Here is a 14,854-nt window from a genome sequence, read left to right as displayed (position 1 = left end):
TTTATTATGTTTTGGCTCTCAAAGAGGGCCACATAAGCATATACAAACAAAGCAACACAATCACAAAAAGTACAAGAATTTAAAAACACAATATTCGAACCGCAATAGCTTCACTGCAAACCATCAGTCCTACAAGGCTGGGCAGACACAGTTTTCCAGAGAAATTAATAAATAGCTAAAAATCCTTTAAAAAAGTTAAAAATATAAGCACAGAACATTTCATTTGGTGGGCAGTAAAGTGCATAAAGAAAATCTTGTAAAGTGACAATGCTGAGGCGGAGACAGATTACTTTGAGCCATCGGTTGCGCAACTTACGTAACATAGGACAAATCAATAATACATGCATACAGTCCTGGTTATTCAATTTACATAAATTGCACAAAGCAGAAGTGCCATGCCATTTGGACATCAACACGTTAAGTGGGATTAAATCATAACGTAATAAAAACCAAAACCTACGTATCCCATGTGGTAAATTCCATAGGACATAGGGTTGAGGCTGTTTCAGCCTATAGGAGGAGATGAGCGGCTCCACGTTCCTTTTATCTCCAACTGTTTTTTTGTCAGAAAGAAAACAATACTCCCACGAAGCCTCCTTAAGGACATGCTTTAACTGCGTGGGAGAGTAGGAGAAAAGAGCACTTTCATCCAGTTTAAGGATTTTCACAGCCCCTCTGAAATTACTTACGAGTTTAGAGAACTCCTTAAAATTGCCCAAAAGTTCATTTTTGAGTAAAACTCGCAGGGTTCCTTCTCTCGCTCTGGCCAAACTGGCCACCCACCTTATTAGGGCGCACAGCCCCTGAACCCAGGCACTCCTGAGTCCAAAATCCAGCCTGCAGGCAGCCAGTGGACAGGCATTGTTAAGAGTCGAGAGGGATCTTAGGAGTTTTCCCTCAGTCTTGTGGCAAAAGTCCCAATGTTTTATCTCTATTATTTCTATACCGTACAAGATAGTTGCGGGGATTTTAGCTCTAAATACTTCTAGAAGGCTAGCAAAGTGTCTTTTCCCCGTTGCTAGGTATAGGGACTTTAACCCATTGCCATGGGCAAGAGCTTTGCGAGAGCAGTGCTCTATATGGAGTTTCTCGCTCATATTGGCCGAGAATATTTTCCCTAAAAAGGTATAGCAAGTTACGACCTCCAATCTATGCCCTCCAATAGCCCAACCGAAATTTGTCGAGCGGCACTTCTTCCTACCAGCTATACACATCACTTTACTTTTGTTAATATTGATCTTCATATGATGCTCCCCGGCAAAGTCCTGAAGGGCCTGAAGCCGGTTTGCCAGACCCGTGGGGGTTAAGTCGAGCAACAACACATCGTCGGCATACATCAGACAGGATATTGGCGCCCCTCCTATCAACGGTGCGATCCCCTCACTGGCAGACACAGCAGCAGGGAGGTCAGTTGTATATAGGGAAAACAAAAGGGGTGCCAGTAAGCAGCCTTGTTTAAGGCCATTCTGAGATGGTATTTTGGCCGAAAGCCCCCTTTCGCCCCCCATTAAGACCCTGCACCAGGTCTCAGTGTGCAGAGCCCGCACCAATTCCAACAGGGGAGTAGGGACACCCAGCGTCGCCAATTTTCTCCACAGCGTTCCACGATCTACTTTATCGAACGCTGTGGAGAAATCGATGAAGGCGGCGTATACAACACCCCCTCTCACCTGGACATATTTATCAGTAGTCACCTGAAGGGCAGTCAGGTTGTCCAGCGTGCCATGCTCCCTTCGGAAACCAGTCTGTTCCAACGGCAGAATGTTGCGCTCCTCGACCCAATCAGAAAGAGAACTGAGGAGACATTTCGCGAAGACCTTTCCGATGGAGTCGAGGAGCGCAATCAAGCGATAATTACTGGGGCTGTCCCTTGTACCCTTTTTAAAGATAGGGACCAGAATGCTTCCTCTCCAAGAAGCAGGAACACATTTGGAAAGATGGCATGCCCTAAACAAGGGGTACAAGATTTTGCTCCAGCTTAAGGGATCTTGTTTTAGGACCGTCATCGGAAGCTCATCCGGTCCCATGGCCCCAGAGGATCGCATATTTTTTATAGCCGTCTCGATTTCTTTCTCAGAGGGAAAGAAAACCAGGTCATCAGGGGCAGCATACATGAAGTTATCAATACCTGTGGTCCCGTTCCCTGCATATAGTTCTCGGATATGGGAGAACCATAGATCTTCTGGTATAGGAATGGGAATAGGGGAGTGGCGTGTACCACATCCTTTCCCAATTATTGCCCAAAAATCTTTAATGTTACCATGTGCAGCAGATTCCCTTAGTTTAATCCATACTTCATCCTCCCTGTCCCTTTTAATTTTTAGCTTGAGTCTGCTTCTCTTTCTTTTTAACCTAGCGATATCTTTCCCACGTTCCAGTACCCTTTCAACGTACTGTTTGCGGATTAGTTTATTTAATTCCCTATTCAGATTACGCAGTATCATAGGGACTACCTCTCCTTTCCTAGGGGGGACAGTTTTATTAGCATTCAATAAAATCTTTAGCATAAATTCCTCAAAACAAACTAATTCATTGCCGTTCCACTCATTTATTTCCCTAAGGGTATCGGTCAGTAGGTCCTGCACCCCGTTAATGGCAGCACTATTCCAGAAGCATCTTCCAGATGTAATATGGACGGTAGCCTCCTTGCCATTTAGCGACCAGGACGCCGTATTCAAAGAGTTTAAAGACACTGATACTAACAATATACTATGGTCGCTCAGAGTCGTGGGTATAATCTTTAAGTCAAGAATCTGGGGAAACAGGCCATAGTCGGCGATAGCATAGTCCAAAATTGATGACCCAAAGGGGGATTTGTGAGTATAATTAGCGGGGACGTCAGATGGAAATCTTCCATTTAAGATAATACCATCCCCGATCGCTAGTTCTTTTAACAGAATCTTCCCCCTTTTATTTGTCATTAAGTTTTCCGGAAAAAGCGTCTGGGGGATACAATGTACTTCCTCCTTAGCTTTATTCCTGAAGAGTTTTAGACTAGCGTTTGAAATTTTACAATTCAAATCGCCTATAAGCAAAATTACAGGAAAAGGAGGGGAATTTTTTATCTTTTCCATATACTGGAGAACCTGCTGCAAGTTATCATTAAAACACTCCTCTGGCGGTATATACACATTAAAAATTACCATGGAATATTTTATATTATCATAAAACAAATTTTCTAGTGTTATTGTGTGGAAAAGTCTACTGGAATCAATATAATGGGAAAATCTCCATTGAAACTTATTTGACAATAAACAGGCGAGCCCCCCCCCTAGCATGCCCTTTCTTAGAGGGCGCAGCCAGAACTTCCAGAACATAAAAATCTTTTATAGGCGTTAACCTATCAATGCACCATGTTTCCTGAATGCACAATATATCAGCCTCCAGAGTAGATAAAAATGCAAGTTTCTCCGGGCTGCTGTGGAATCCGGCCGCGTTCCAGGAGATTATATTTAATGCTGGGTTAAAGATGGTGGAACAATTTGGGGTTATCCTTAGTTTTTGTTGATAATGCACTATGGAGCCAATTCCACCGGTTATTATCATCTTTGAGTGAGGAATTCTCAATTAGTGGAAGTGGCTTCACGTGCGACACTGAGCGTTTTCCCCTGGAAACCCAAATTTTCAGGTCTCTCAGGGGAGAGGTTACCCCGTTTTGCTCACCACCCCCTAACCCCTGCTTACCTAAAGAGTTTGGCTTACCTGGGTTGGAGATAGGGAGAATATCAATACCTAAACGTTGAAAATTTTCAGCTTGTTCTAATATCAAGTTTGTTATGATAGGGGAATAAAATTTCACCCGTATACTCAAAACCCGACTTCCACCCAAAAAAGACACCAATTCTATGTCTCTAGACTGAATATGATAGAGACTTTCAACCTCACTGAAACGCTTGAGAAGCCAAGCTCTATTTAGCAAAAGGTCAGTATCAAATAATGGAACAAAGTCTAATACACGCACATCCACAGGGGCCTTTAACATATTTACAGGCCGGGCCAGAGGACCAGAATTTTCAGAATCAAGAGTTACCACAAAGGGGGGGGCCAAAGGGTTTAAAGTCCCAGATGGATAAGAAATTGGTCCTCCTAGTGCACTCCGTGAAGGAGAGCCTGGGAGAGAGCCCCCTATTTGTGGTAAATCTTCCTGGGTAAGCAGGCTACATTGTTCATTTTCCTCCTCCACTGAGGTTAAAGCGGTTAAGTTCACATCCATGTCCACTTTTAAGGAAGTAGGTAAGGATTCCCCATTCCTTATATCATTCTCCCTTGCCTCTGTGCATTTTTGGAAAATGATCCTCCGTTGCTTCTTCTTTCTGTATTTTCGGATTGGTTTCCTCTTACTGGCTTTGGTAATTTTTTGTTTGCCATATTTTCCCTTTTCTTCATTGACCTCAGGTTTGTCGGCCAGGGGTTCTTTTCCGCACTCAGGTACAAAGATAGGAAATAACTCCTGGACCGTTTTGGGGCCAGGCAAAACTTTATCCTCCTCCTCTATCTCCAGGACTATATTTTTGATTCAGTTAGATGCTGCAGTACGGGGCACCTCCCTATGAGGGTCCATAGAAGGCACTTCATTTTTCCTATCTAGTTCCCTTCTAGTGTCTATGGATTTCCCCTCAGATACAAATTGTTCAGGCTTAGGGGGAGAGGCCTTACTCATATCCGGCGCTTTCTGCAGCAATGTCTTTAGAATTTGAGTAACTGATTCAAGAATACAGTCCGAGCTGCCTACGAATTTCCCTAAAAGCAATAAAATTGAAGCAAGAAGTTGTTCCAGCGCGATCATGGACTCAGAGATCGGCTTTTCTCGCGCTTCCGCAGTGCAAATATTATCCAGGAGATTAAGGTCGGGGCTCTTGGAGGAGTTTAACAAGTCAGATATTTCATGTCTGTTTAACGAAGGGGTGCTACTATACAGCATTAACCCAGAAGGGGTGGCACCCCCCGGAACTTTAAACTGCTCCAGAGATTCCACTTTGGCAGGGCTTACGTAGCGTCCCCATAGTTCCAGATCAATGGATAGTGCAGACAGGTCATCCCCTGGCTTGTCATTCATGGGTGACTGAGGAATCGATGGTAAGTGCACTGGATCACTTACAATCATCAGCTTCCCGTCTGTGGGGTCCTGAAAGGGAGACCCCCCTACCATAGTTTGGGGGGCCCCCTGCTGTACCTGGGGTGATTGGGGATCTATAGTAGCGGGTAAATGTACTTCCAGAGCTTTAGTATCTGGTTTATCTAGAGTCGCACATTTGGTTTTTTTTATACCAGTTAAATCCCAGAGTTCAGATAACTGACATTGGCCTTTCAACGGTGGGTTGTTTACTGATTTGTTTCTTGTGCGAGTGGTAGTTAATTTTCGGCCAGGTTTTTCTCCCACTACCCTTCCTGATCGTAGAGTTTTAGACATTTTCCACAGGAATAAGTTTAAAAAAGAAATGTAGAAATCTAAAACGGATAAAAGTCTGGAATAACGTCAGCCCCTATCGGGCCAAGTAGGACCAGGATGCAGTATAGCTATCACAGTACTTGAATCAACTCACCCTCCTACTCAAGTGGACATAAGTTCAAAGAGGTGATAACAATAAATAAAATGAAATATAAGGGACCGGGCCCAGCCCGGCCTACCTCTGTCACTGAGGGCCACAGAGGGCCCGCCCTTTGCCCGGGCTTAGCCCGGCGTCCCGCTCGCGTCCCGCGAGTGACTCCGCTTTTCTGCGCCTCCTGGCGCGAAACTGACGCGGCCGGTGCCGCTAGGGCTGCTGGGAGTTGTAGTCTCCTTCGCCCAGCACCGCGCTCCGCTCGCCGTCTTCTGGAGCTGGTTTAGGAGCGGGAGGCGGGCGGGTTAAGGCGCCGGTCAGATTCAGGTATGTAGCGCTTGGCGATTAAACAGCAGCAGCAATCCTCAAAGAGTCAGCGCAGAGGCTACCCCCTCGACCGGGGTGACTCCGCTTTTCTGCGCCTCCTGGCGCGAAACTGACGCGGCCGGTGCCGCTAGGGCTGCTGGGAGTTGTAGTCTCCTTCGCCCAGCACCGCGCTCCGCTCGCCGTCTTCTGGAGCTGGTTTAGGAGCGGGAGGCGGGCGGGTTAAGGCGCCGGTCAGATTCAGGTATGTAGCGCTTGGCGATTAAACAGCAGCAGCAATCCTCAAAGAGTCAGCGCAGAGGCTACCCCCTCGACCGGGGTGACTCCGCTTTTCTGCGCCTCCTGGCGCGAAACTGACGCGGCCGGTGCCGCTAGGGCTGCTGGGAGTTGTAGTCTCCTTCGCCCAGCACCGCGCTCCGCTCGCCGTCTTCTGGAGCTGGTTTAGGAGCGGGAGGCGGGCGGGTTAAGGCGCCGGTCAGATTCAGGTATGTAGCGCTTGGCGATTAAACAGCAGCAGCAATCCTCAAAGAGTCAGCGCAGAGGCTACCCCCTCGACCGGGGTGACTCCGCTTTTCTGCGCCTCCTGGCGCGAAACTGATGCGGCCGGTGCCGCTAGGGCTGCTGGGAGTTGTAGTCTCCTTCGCCCAGCACCGCGCTCCGCTCGCCGTCTTCTGGAGCTGGTTTAGGAGCGGGAGGCGGGCGGGTTAAGGCGCCGGTCAGATTCAGGTATGTAGCGCTTGGCGATTAAACAGCAGCAGCAATCCTCAAAGAGTCAGCGCAGAGGCTACCCCCTCGACCGGGGTGACTCCGCTTTTCTGCGCCTCCTGGCGCGAAACTGACGCGGCCGGTGCCGCTAGGGCTGCTGGGAGTTGTAGTCTCCTTCGCCCAGCACCGCGCTCCGCTCGCCGTCTTCTGGAACTGGTTTAGGAGCGGGAGGCGGGCGGGTTAAGGCGCCGGTCAGATTCAGGTATGTAGCGCTTGGCGATTAAACAGCAGCAGCAATCCTCAAAGAGTCAGCGCAGAGGCTACCCCCTCGACCGGGGTGACTCCGCTTTTCTGCGCCTCCTGGCGCGAAACTGACGCGGCCGGTGCCGCTAGGGCTGCTGGGAGTTGTAGTCTCCTTCGCCCAGCACCGCGCTCCGCTCGCCGTCTTCTGGAGCTGGTTTAGGAGCGGGAGGCGGGCGGGTTAAGGCGCCGGTCAGATTCAGGTATGTAGCGCTTGGCGATTAAACAGCAGCAGCAATCCTCAAAGAGTCAGCGCAGAGGCTACCCCCTCGACCGGGGTGACTCCGCTTTTCTGCGCCTCCTGGCGCGAAACTGACGCGGCCGATGCCGCTAGGGCTGCTGGGAGTTGTAGTCTCCTTCGCCCAGCACCGCGCTCCGCTCGCCGTCTTCTGGAGCTGGTTTAGGAGCTGGAGGCGGGCGGGTTAAGGCGCCGGTCAGATTCAGGTATGTAGCGCTTGGCGATTAAACAGCAGCAGCAATCCTCAAAGAGTCAGCGCAGAGGCTGACTTTAGTCTTTGCTTCTCTTTGAAAGGTTCTGCAGTGTAAGCCGAGCCACTGTGAACCACAACAAAGCACTGGCAACGCAATTAGCGCTGGCATTTTTCTTATAAATGATTGTGCGCTTTTTAAGTGTTCTGTGTGTTTGCAATCATACCTCTTGCACACACGTACAAAATACTCTCAAACACATGCATGCACAGTGCTATTGCACACAAAAATAAGAGTGCGACTGGGCCGTGCAGTGTGGGGGGCATAATGACCAGCGGAGGCCGGATCCGGCCATTGATCAAGAACGAGGCTTCCACGGGAGTGGTACTCTCATCACACATTGAACTGTGCGATAAATGTCCCATTCCGATATAAATAAAAAAAAGAAAGAAAGAGAGGCGGAGGGAGGTTGGGTGTGAAACTGGCACCCACATTTCAGAATTAAAGCTACTTAGAGGTACACAAAGAATAACAAACGACGTGAGAACGCTGAAAAAGAGACAAATCAAGAAACAAAATGTAGTAAAAAAAAAAAAAAGACAAGACACACAAAACAAAGGCTGTGAGAAGAAACCCGGAGGAGGGCATTGCTGTGGGGAGGGGGGAGGAGAAATGCGACTCGACATGGCAGGCAGGGGAGGGGGCGGAGCGGGGGTGTGGGAGGAGTGCGGGAACAGACGGCGAGGGGAGGAGAGTAGGAGGAGGAGAGTAGGGGAGGCACGGCCTAGCGGCCGTGCAATCAAGAAGTGAGGGGGCGGGAGAGTAGGCAAGGCAGGCGGCTGGGGGGAGGGGGGAGGAGAAATGCGACGCGACATGGCAGGCAGGGGAGGGGGCGGAGCGGGGGTGTGGGAGGAGTGCGGGAACAGACGGCGAGGGGAGGAGAGTAGGAGGAGGAGAGTAGGGGAGGCACGGCCTAGCGGCCGTGCAATCAAGAAGTGAGGGGGCGGGAGAGTAGGCAAGGCAGGCGGCTGGGGGCATGTGCACGCGCTTTTAAGCTCAATGCGCATGCGCATTGAGCTTAAAAGTCACGGGCACTGCAAGGAATCGCCACGATTCCTTGCAAGTTGGATAAAGAGTGGATAAGCCCCCATAGTCTCGCTTGCTCGATGCACATGCGCATCGACAGGCGAGACCTAAAAATCTCTTGTATTAAATATATTACTGAGGCATGATGTGATAGCACATTATTATTTACAGACAGAACACTTTCCATTGAAATGGCCACAAACGTTCCTACTAACATGCAGTTTTACTGAAAAAACTATATGGTGCATAGACAATAATCTGTGGAAATAGAGTTTCATCACATACTTATCATTTGCACATCACCAAGTAAAGTGTTTTGATTTGTTTTCATACTATTACAATGTTTTTTGTCACACAGCTTACAAAAAATGTGCTTTCAAAGCTATTGAAATGCCTTTTGAAACGTATATACAGTTATTTACACGCTTTTTAAATGTGTGTTGTGATTGCCAGACAGTTCACTTTACAAATCCTCTAACTAAAGTCAGAGAAAGAAAAGTAGACACTAACCTCCAGGAGACAATAATCAGCAAATTGTAAGAACACATAAATTGGCATTTGACATTGGTTTCTGAAGCAGAGCAAATGTGACATGATAAAAACATGATTTAATGTCATCTGTATTGGTCATTCACTTTGAGTGAACAGAACATCTGTTCTTTGTCAGCTCGACAAACGGGCCAGTCGACCCTAAAATAGCTCTTTCTGATAAAGTCTGACTCGCCATAGCAAGTGGACGAGTAGATTTCTCGAGGCCTGCTAATGCCAAAGCTAAAGATCTAGAAAGTATCTCAACACAAAAACCAGAGAACCAATACATTAATCTAGCCTTGGTGTTGACCTTTCAACCTAGATGACATTTCCAGTCTTACTAAAGTTTGTGGCTCTTCAGGATCACCAGGAGAACTATGCCCGGCATAGATTCAAAGACATCTTCACTAATCAATCAGCAGCCATCTCGCTCAGAGTATCTTCAACCGCTCCTTAACATATAGACTGTTACCTAGCAGACTCAGTGTTTTTTCATCCACGATGCCACTCTGGACAGAGCCCGGCCATGTGTAAATCAGTCTTGATTCTGCTCCAATAAGAATATTCCATCCTGAACTGCCAGGCCAGACAGAAAAATGAGCAGCCACCGACCAGCTACGGCAATTTTGGTCCCATCATCTAGGTGCAGTTTCAACCCTGTGACTCACTGAGAATGGGACCTATGTTGGTGCACATATGGTGCCACACCAGCACAACTAAAGGTGTTCGGTGGGATACTAAAATTGATCTCAGTCACTGATCATTACTCAGGCCGCATTACAGTCAATCTATCTTTGCAATCTGTGCTACTATAGCTGGCCTGTGTCTGGAGAATATCTAAAAATGGGGGATTGGAATGAGGCCTGAGCAATTCTCAATGACACAATAATTTAGGCTTTCCTCCCATTGCTTTTTTAATTTTTGTTTGCCAATTGATTGAAAAGAATTTTGTTTTCTTTTTTCCTAACTGCTAAATGGGATTTTGACCTGATTGTGCAATGATGGTCACATGATGGTATTAAGACTACAGTTGATTCCAACACTTAGGGCACTTGTGTTACTGGACCTTTTACCTCCTTTTGGTGCTGCTTGTCACCTTCAATCGGTTCAGAGACTCCAGCATAGGAGTAGAGGCCATTGCCCTACTCTGGATTGCCTCCTTCCTCCGACAGATCACTCATCATAGCAGACACCCTTTCTCCATCTTCCCTCTAATCTTTAAAAGGTACCTGAGCCGTTTACTACGCTGCTCATTTAAAGTGAAATGCTGCAACACCACCTACTGCCACAGTGACTCTATTTTTAAATGTATTTCAAGGAAACATTTTATTTTTAAAATCTTTACCTGCTGCTTAGCACTTTGCACATTCTGCCCCGCAAGTCCTGTTAGCTCTGCCCTAACACCCCAGTCCGTCACGGCAAGTGCCCTTTGAACGGAGGGTGTAGATGGGCTAGAGCTGACTCACTTCCTGCAGAGGGCAATTTTGGCGCTGCGGGCGTAGAGCGGTCTAGTCGACCGACGCCCAGACTCTTCTTGAGGCTATGTCAGGTCGAAGGCGGAAGTACGAAGGCGCGCCAAAGGCAAGCCCGTCTGCCCCCGTCTGCCCCCGTCCGCACCTGGACCGGGCCCAGGGCCACAATCCCTACTCCTTTCAAGACAGATCGAACTAGTATCCGATTATCAAGCAAAGAGCTACTTGACCTTAGACCTAAATTAACCTGCCCTAAACTACCAAGGCTGCTAGACACTAAATCATGCCCAAGTTACAACCTATCCTTGAATCCCGCCCTGAGTGAAAGGCCGAACACCCGAGGCATTCAGACCAACAGTTTGCTTCCCAAGATCTTCAGGGCGGGGCTAATTAACACACAGTTACTAGTCAAGCATAATTCCGAAACAGCAGAACTTATAGAAACCCAAACCCTTGATATTCTTCTCATCACTGAGACGTGGGCAGACGAGGCTTCCAATATAGACCTAGCATTAGCTATTCCGGAAGGGTACTGTTAGACCTGTCTGACCTTTTGCGTAGTCCCTCCAATTGATTATTTATTTTGTCCCCTTTTTGCCCCTCATCCCTTTATTTATTTTTGTGTCCACTAGATTTTTCAAGGTGTTGGTCTAGGGGATAGGTGCTCTTTCGCCCTCATAGTTTTTCACCTCAGGCCTAGAGGCCTTTCCTGACAGGAATTTCTTTGGAGTCACAAAATGGTGGCTACCAACTGTCATAACTGACATACCTGGAACCTGTCCCATAGGATAGAGTAGGGCATTCCAGAACCTTCTGGTCCCTTCTGGACCTCTAAGGGTCAGCCTATATAAGGCGGAATGCTGGTCAGCCATTTTGTCTTGCCAGTGAGGAACAGCTAGAGTGAAGGCTGAGGTCTGGAAGGGGTAGGGTCCTTAAGGGTGGACTGCTCTAAAAGGGTTGCCCTCTGACTGGGTTCACCACCCCCCCATTCCTGTTGTCCTAGCCGAGTTAGTTCCGTCCTGCTGACCCTGGACAGAGTGGGAGTTGCCTCAAGATAGGTGAAGGGGTTAATTCCAACTAACTGTGGAGCTGCTGTGTGAACGGAACTGAGTGCCCCCCCCCCCCTATCCCCAGCTCCTGTCCAGTATGGAGGATTAGTGGGTCCCTGCTAAGGATAGAGAACTGGGAACTTATACGTGTGAGGATCAATTTCTATTTCCCTTTGCCTTGGGTGTTGAAGCCGGCTACTGCCCTTGTGAGTCTGAGATCACTTACTGGTGACCGGACGTGCAGCCGGTGAATCACCTTTCCCACTCGTGAGACAGAGGAAGAAGAGGGGTGCCGGATGTCTAGGGGCAGCGCCGATTCCGCCATGAGCAGGACCCCTGGGGCATCAGCCGCGTTGTTGTGGCGGCGCCGCTGATCTGAGGAAAAAGGTGGGGGCTGGTTGTACAGAAGTCGGGCGCCATTGCGCATGCCCCAAGTGGATTCAGTCGTCCCTGGAAGGAGGGGCCTAGGAGCGAGCAGGCCCGTGGGAGAGCCACTGCCAGCGTCAGGCGGCCGGGACAGACTCCGGACTTGATCCGCTAGTCCCCCGCACATGCGCGGTAGTACCGCTGCGGGGGATACGTCGCAGACCGGCTGACAGGAGATCCCTGAGGAAGCGGCGGGAAGCGTGCATCGGCGCTTCTCCGTTGGTGGGTCCCTTTTCCCTACTCAAGCTTCAACGAGGAGGAGCGGTCTTGAGCAGGGGAGGAGGGGCGAAGGACTGCATCAAGTGCCTGGGATGATTGGTTCCTTCCCCCCCTGTGAGACAGAAACACAGGCCCCCGGGGGCCCAACACACAGAAACGAAGTAAGGAGGTTGTGAGGGGGGAAGTTGGAGGCCATTGAGTCTCCTTCAAAGGAACAAAGACTTCCGGTTGGCCAAACAAGGATTGGGCTGGTACTGGGTAATGCCCATCAAGCTTCTTGTAAGGATCTATTAAGGCTTAATTTTCAATACAGGATGTTCCCCTTCTGTGATCAGACTACTATATATCAATCCCTCCCCCTTTCTTTTGACAGCTCTAGTGAGGAGCTTACATAGAGCAACTATAGTGAGTAAGGCTCGCCAATTCTTCTGGAATCTAAGGTGGAGTGGGGGGTAAATGTAACATCACCTCCGAAAGGTCAAGTCTAGTAAAGTTTGGAGGAGCCTAAATACTGCTCTTGGGAGACTAAAGTAATGTGCTGTTATGTGGAGAAACTGATTAATGACATGATCTGGCAACGTTGAGAATCTTAAGAATTTCATGGGTAAATGTAATGTACTGAACTGTGATTTCTGAAGAGAAGAGAGCAAAGAATATTTTTATAAACAGGCTCGTATTTTTCCAAAGATTGGTGTAGCGTCATTTTTGAGTGATATTGCATTGGGTTACTGCGGGGTGATTTGCAACCTTTACACATGTGCCTCTATTGATATTGCCTTAACCTAGGCCAGGCTACCTTAGGTGACCTGACATATTTAGGTTCCAACAAGTTGGTGTCTAGCGGTGGGATCTTGACTGTGGTTGCAACTACTCTGTAGTAATTGAGTGTAATCCACTAACCTACACCAGGAGTTTTCTCCTAGCGGCCCTCCTAATTTTTACTTTTGTTTTTCCAAATTTGTTCCTGGTGATGGGGTGGAGGTAGCTTCAGGTTGCCCTTGCAACTCAACTTTCCTTGTGTGTGTAGCCTTGAATTGCCTGTTGCAAAATGGAATTTGCGCTGGAAGAGCTGGAAACTTACTCTGTGGCCCAACTAAAAGATTTCTGCCAACAAATGGGGGTGTTTTTAAGCGTGGTGCCAAGAAGGGGGAACTCCAGACCAGTCTAAGGGCTTGGGTGGAAGCACACAAAGAAGGGAAGGAGGAGGATGAAGGTACAGACTGGGACACGGTTGTGGAGATAGATGGGTTATTCCACTCAGAGGGGGAAAACCTACTCCCAGGACCAGTGTCCTACTCTAGGAGGGGCAGTAGTGTCTCCGGGAGAAGCTTGACCGAAGCAGAGCTCACTGACAGGAGGGAAATGAGACAATTAAAATGGGAGTTGGCTAAGCTGGAGCAGGAGAAGGAAGAGCGGAGGATGGCTCATGAGTTCAGGTTGAAAGAGTTAGAACTCCAGACCCTGCAACGGGGGTCCTCTCCTGTTATGAATGGTGGCAGCGAATTCAGAGAAACCGCCAGGGAGTCCAGACCCTATTTGCCTAAAGACTTCATTGCTAGCTATAGTCAGGGGGATGACATAGCCAAATGGTTGGCTGCCTATGAGGTCTCCCTAAGAGCCCATGGGGTGCAGGAGAAGCACTGGGGGGGGCGGTTTGTACAAGTTTCAAAAGAGAGGGTACCCCACTTTCACCAGGGAACAGGGTAAGAAGACAGCAAGTCAAAAGGGGAATCCCTGGAGTCAGCTTGTTTACCACCCACCTGTCTCGCCAGGGGGAAGGACCTATAGTCCACTAAATATCAGGAAATATGTAAGGATTTCCACAAAGAAATAAAATCGTTCACAATCTAATTTTATTAAAAACCAATATCTGAGCAATAAAATACACAACAAATTAATACAAGACAGTTTAAAATCCAAGGGATGTTCCTTGAAATGAACATAGACACTTGAAGACAATGTACAAAATTAAAAAAAGTTTTTCACAACTAGAATAAACATATATGCAACATTTCAGCAATTAATAGACATAAAACAAAACAATATACTTTGACAAACCCCTCGTGTTACTGTGGCTCCCGAATGTCTTTGCCACTCAATGTTAATAGATCCACAGGCCTAAAACAGCTTAATTTAAGTAAACACTAGTGATAATGTTGGATATCCTTCTAGAGTTTACCAGGCCCTGATTGGATTCTTTATGTCAGAAAACATGCGTTGACGCGTTTCGGTGCAGTACATTTGATTCTGTGGCACCTTCATAGTAGCCATAGCCATAGTACGCCTAATGAAATGAAGCTGGTACCCTGTATGATAAATGACTCCGTACCTTTCTTCCTATACATTCACAGATATGGTGTAATTAACCGCCCCTTGAAACCCCAACAAGAGAAGTCCTGAGGAAGGTGCCACAGAATCAAATGTACTGCACCGAAACGCGTCGACGCATGTTTTCTGACATAAAGAATCCAATCAGGGCCTGGTAAACTCTAGAAGGATATCCAACATTATCACTAGTGTTTACTTAAATTAAGCTGTTTTAGGCCTGTGGATCTATTAACATTGAGTGGCAAAGACATTCGGGAGCCACAGTAACACGAGGGGTTTGTCAAAGTATATTGTTTTGTTTTATGTCTATTAATTGCTGAAATGTTGCATATATGTTTATTCTAGTTGTGAAAAACTTTTTTTAATTTTGTACATTGTCTTCAAGTGTCTATGTTCATTTCAAGGAACATCCCTTGGATTTTAAACTGTCTTGTATTAATTTGTT

This window comes from Lissotriton vulgaris, chromosome 4_1, assembly GCF_964263255.1.
Source record: "Lissotriton vulgaris chromosome 4_1, aLisVul1.2, whole genome shotgun sequence".
Taxonomy (NCBI): Eukaryota; Metazoa; Chordata; class Amphibia; order Caudata; family Salamandridae; genus Lissotriton; species Lissotriton vulgaris.
Note: the sequence above shows the minus strand (reverse complement) of the source record.